The sequence below is a fragment of the Rutidosis leptorrhynchoides genome, chromosome 4, assembly GCF_046630445.1.
Source record: "Rutidosis leptorrhynchoides isolate AG116_Rl617_1_P2 chromosome 4, CSIRO_AGI_Rlap_v1, whole genome shotgun sequence".
Lineage (NCBI taxonomy): Eukaryota > Viridiplantae > Streptophyta > Magnoliopsida > Asterales > Asteraceae > Rutidosis > Rutidosis leptorrhynchoides.
Window position 1 is genome coordinate 369773549 of NC_092336.1, and position 6000 is coordinate 369779548.

The following is a 6000-nucleotide window of genomic DNA, read 5'->3' on the forward strand; positions in this document are numbered from 1 at the left end:
CATACTTCCACTTTGAGTTTAACCATAATTTTTGGATATAGTTTCATGTTCATAATAAAAATCATTTTCCTAGAATAACAACTTTTAAATCAAAGTTTATCATAGTTTTTAATTAACTAACCCAAAACAGTCCGCGGTGTTACTACGACGGCGTAAATCCGATTTTACGGTGTTTTTCGTGTTTCCAGGTTTTAAATCATTAAGTTAGCATATCATATAGATATAGAACATGTGTTTAGTTGATTTTAAAAGTCAAGTTAGAAGGATTAACTTTTATTTGCGAACAAGTTTAGAATTAACTAAACTATGTTCTAGTGATTACAAGTTTAAACCTTCGAATAAGATAGCTTTATATGTATGAATCGAATGATGTTATGAACATCATTACTACCTCAAGTTCCTTGGATAAACCTACTGGAAATGAGAAAAATAGATCTAGCTTCAAAGGATCCTTGGATGGCTTGAAAGTTCTTGAAGCAGAATCATGACACGAAAACAATTTCAAGTAAGATTTCCACTCGAAATAAGATTGTTATAGTTATAGAAATTGAATTAAAGTTTGTATATGATTATTACCTTTTATTAGAAATATAAACTACTGTAAGTAACAAAGGTTTCTTGATCTTGGATGATTACTTGGAATGGATTTAGAAAACTTGGAAGTAAACTTGCAATCTTGGAAGTATTCTTGATTTTATGAAACTAGAACTTTTGGAATTTATGAAGAACACTTAGCACTTGAAGATAGAACTTTAGAGAGATCAATTAGATGAAGAAAATTTAAGAATGAAATTGTTTATAGGTATTTTTGGTCGTCGGTATATGGATTAGATATAAAGGATATGTAATTTTGTTTTCATGTAAATAAGTCATGAATGATTACTCATATTTTTGTAATTTTATGAGATATTTTATGCTAGTTGCCAAATGATGGTTCCTATATGTATTAGGCGACTCACATGGGCTGCTAAGAGCTAATCATTGGAGTGTATATACCAATAGTACATACATCTAAAAGCTGTGTATTGTACGAGTACGAATACGGGTGCATACGAGTAGAATTGTTGATGAAACTGAACGAGGATGTAATTTTAAGCATTTTTGTTAAGTAGAAGTATTTTGATAAGTGTCTTGAAGTCTTTCAAAAGTGTATTAATACATATTAAAACACTACATGTATATACATTTTAACTGAGTCGTTAAGTCATCGTTAGTCGTTACATGTAAATGTTGTTTTGAAACCTTTAGGTTAACGATCTTGTTGAATGTTGTTAACCCATTGTTTATTATAACAAATGAGATGTTAAATTGTTATATTATCATGATATTATGATATATAATATATCTTAGTATGATATATATACAGTTAAATGTCGTTACAACGATAATCGTTACATATATGTCTCGTTTCGAAATCATTAAGTTAGTAGTCTTATTTTTACATATGTATTTCATTGTTAATACACTTAATAATATATTTACTTATCATTTAACATAATTAACTAAGTGTATCAATATCTTAATATGATTCATATGTGCCTAGTAAGACGTTGTTATAACGATAATCGTTATATATATTGTTTTCGAGTTTCTTAAATTAATAGTCTCATTTTTATGTATATAACTCATTGTTAAAATACCTAATGAGATACATACTTATAATAAAATCATGTTAACTATATATATAACCATATATATGTCATCGTATAGTTTTTACAAGTTTTAACGTTCGTGAATCACCGGTCAACTTGGGTGGTCAATTGTCTATATGAAACCTATTTCAATTAATCAAGTCTTAACAAGTTTGATTACTTAACATGTTGGAAACACTTAATCATGTAAATAACAATTTCATTTAATATATTTATAAACATGGAAAAGTTCGGGTCACTACAGTACCTACCCGTTAAATAAATTTAGTCCCGAAATTTTAAGTAATTGGAGGTGTTGACGTATCTTCTGGAAATAAATGCGGGTATTTCTTCTTCATCTGATCTTCACGCTCCCAGGTGAACTCGGGTCCTCTACGAGCATTCCATCGAACCTTAACAATCGGTATCTTGTTTTGTTTAAGTCTCTTAACCTCACGATCCATTATTTCGACGGGTTCTTTAATGAATTGAAGTTTTTCATTGATTTGGATTTTGTCCAACGGAATAGTGAGATCTTCTTTAGCAAAACATTTCTTCAAATTTGAGACGTGGAAAGTGTTATGTACAGCCGCGAGTTGTTGAGGTAGCTCCAGTTGGTAAGCTACTGGTCCGACACGATCTATAATCTTGAATGGTCCAATGTACCTTGGATTTAGTTTCCCCCGTTTACCAAATCGAACAACGCCTTTCCAAGGTGAAACCTTAAGCATGACCATTTCTCCAATTTCAAACTCTATATCTTTTCTTTTACTCTCCGCGTAGCTCTTTTGTCGACTCTGGGCGGTTTTCAATCTTTGTTGAATTTGGATGATTTTCTCGGTAGTTTCTTGTATTATCTCTGGACCCGTAATCTGTCTATCCCCCACTTCACTCCAACAAATCGGAGACCTGCACTTTCTACCGTAAAGTGCTTCAAACGGCGCCATCTCAATGCTTGAATGGTAGCTGTTGTTGTAGGTAAATTCTGCTAACGGTAGATGTCGATCCCAACTGTTTCCGAAATCAATAACACAAGCTCGTAGCATGTCTTCAAGCATTTGTATCGTCCTTTCGCTCTGCCCATCAGTTTGTGGATGATAGGCAGTACTCATGTCTAGACGAGTTCCCAATGCTTGCTGTAATGTCTGCCAGAATCTTGAAATAAATCTGCCATCCCTATCAGAGATAATAGAGATTGGTATTCCATGTCTGGAGATGACTTTCTTCAAATACAGTCTTGCTAACTTCTCCATCTTGTCATCTTCTCTTATTGGCAGGAAGTGTGCTGACTTGGTGAGACGATCAACTATTACCCAAATAGTATCATAACCACTTGCAGTCCTTGGCAATTTAGTAATGAAATCCATGGTAATGTTTTCCCATTTCCATTTCGGGATTTCAGGTTGTTGTAGTAGACCTGATGGTTTCTGATGTTCAGCTTTGACCTTAGAACACGTCAAACATTCTCCTACATATTTAGCAATATCGGCTTTCATACCTGGCCACCAAAAATGTTTCTTAAGATCCTTGTACATCTTCCCCGTTCCAGGATGTATTGAGTATCTGGTTTTATGAGCTTCTCTAAGTACCATTTCTCTCATATCTCCAAATTTTGGTACCCAAATTCTTTCAGCCCTGTATCGGGTTCTGTCTTCCCGAATATTAAGATGCTTCTCCGATCCTTTGGGTATTTCATCCTTTAAATTTCCCTCTTTTAAAACTCCTTGTTGCGCCTCCTTTATTTGAGTAGTAAGGTTAGTGTGAATCATTATATTCATAGATTTTACTCGAATGGGTTCTCTGTCCTTTCTGCTCAAGGCGTCAGCTACCACATTTTCCTTCCCCGGGTGGTAATGAATCTTAAAGTCGTAATCATTCAACAATTCAATCCACCTACGCTGCCTCATATTCAGTTGTTTCTGATTAAATATGTGTTGAAGACTTTTGTGGTCGGTATATATAATACTTTTGACCCCATATAAGTAGCGCCTCCAAGTCTTTAATGCAAAAACAACCGCGCCTAATTCCAAATCATGCGTCGTATAATTTTGCTCGTGAATCTTCAATTGTCTAGACGCATAAGCAATCACCTTCGTCCGTTGCATTAATACACAACCCAGACCTTGCTTTGATGCGTCACAATAAATCACAAAATCATCATTCCCTTCAGGCAATGACAATATAGGTGCTGTAGTTAGCTTTTTCTTCAATAATTGAAACGCCTTCTCTTGTTCATCCTTCCATTCAAATTTCTTCCCTTTATGCGTTAATGCAGTCAAGGGTTTTGCTATTTTGGAGAAATCTTGGATGAATCTTCTGTAGTAACCAGCCAATTCTAAAAATTGACGTATATGCTTCGGAGTTTTTGGGTTTTCCCACTTTTCAACAGTTTTGATCTTTACCGGGTCTACCTGGATACCTTCTTTGTTCACTATGTGACCGAGGAATTGAACTTCTTCCAACCAAAATGCACACTTTGAAAACTTAGCGTACAGTTTTTCTTTCCTCAATACTTCTAGCACTTTTCTCAAATGTTCTTCGTGCTCTTGATCATTCTTTGAGTAAATAAGTATGTCATCGATGAAAACAATGACAAACTTGTCAAGTTATGGCCCACACACTCGGTTCATAAGGTCCATGAACACAGCTGGTGCGTTAGTCAATTCAAACGGCATAACCATAAACTCGTAATGACCATAACGCGTCCTAAAAGCAGTTTTTGGAATATCATCCTCCTTTACTCGCATTTGATGATATCCAGAACGTAAATCGATCTTCGAATAAACCGACGAGCCTTGTAGTTGATCAAATAAGTCGTCAATTCTCGGCAGTGGATAACGGTTTTTGATGGTAAGTTTGTTCAACTCTCTGTAGTCAATACACAACCTAAATGTACCATCCTTCTTCTTGAAAAACAAAACAGGAGCTCCCCATGGTGATGTGCTTGGTCGAATGAAACCACGTTCTAATAGTTCTTGCAGTTGGCTTTGCAGTTCTTTCATCTCGCTGGGTGCGAGTCTATAAGGAGCACGAGCTATTGGTGCAGCTCCTGGTACAAGATCTATTTGAAATTCAACAGATCGATGTGGAGGTAGTCCCGGTAATTCTTTCGGAAATACATCGGGAAATTCTTTTGCGACGAGAACATCATTGATGCTCTTTTCTTCAGTTTGTACTTTCTCGACGTGTGCTAGAACAACATAGCAACCTTTTCTTATTAGTTTTTGTACCTTCAAATTACTAATAAGATGTAGCTTCATGTTGCCCTTTTCTCCGTACACCATTAAGGGTTCTCCTTCTTCTCGTACAATGCGAATTGCATTTTTATAACATACGATCTCTGCTTTCACCTTCTTCAGCCAGTCCATGTCAACTATTACATCAAAACTCCCTAACTCTACTGGTATCAAATCAATCTTAAATATTTCGCTACCCAGTTTAATTTTTCGATTCCGGCATATATTATCTGCTGAGATTAATTTACCGTTTGCTAATTCGAGTAAAAATTTACTATCCAACGGCGTCAATGGACAACTTAATTTAGCACAAAAATCTCTACTCATATAGCTTCTATCCGCACCCGAATCAAATAAAACGTAAGCAGATTTATTGTCAATAAGAAACGTACCCGTAACAAGCTCCGGGTCTTCCTGTGCCTCTGCCGCATTAATATCGAAAACTCTTCCGCGGCCTTGTCCATTCGTGTTCTCCTGGTTCGAGCAATTTCTAATAATGTGGCCCGGTTTTCCACATTTATAACAAACTACATTGGCATAACTTGCTCCGACACTACTTGCTCCGCCATTACTCGTTCCGACACCATTTGTTCCTTTCGTTCTGTTAACCCCTGGTCCGTAGACCTCACACTTTGCCGCGCTATGACCATTTCTTTTACACTTGTTGCAAATTTTGGTGCAGAACCCCGAGTGATACTTTTCACACCTTTGGCATAGCTGCTTCTGATTGTTGTTGTTGTTGTTGCGGTTGTTATTGTTGTTAGGATAATTGTTGTAGTTACTGTTGTTGTTGTTGTTGGGCCGTTTGTTGTAGTTGCGATTGATGTTACGATTGTTGGGATAATTGTTGCGATTATTATTGTAATTGCTGTTGTTGTTGTATTGGTGATTCTTATCACCGTTTTCCTCCCACTTTCTTTTGACTTGCTTCACATTGGCCTCTTCAGCCGTCTGTTCTTTAATTCTTTCCTCAATCTGGTTCACTAGTTTGTGAGCCATTCTACATGCCTGTTGTATGGAGGCGGGCTCGTGTGAACTTATATCTTCTTGGATTCTTTCCGGTAATCCTTTCACAAACGTGTCGATCTTCTCTTCCTCATCTTCGAACGCTCCCGGACACAATAGGCACAATT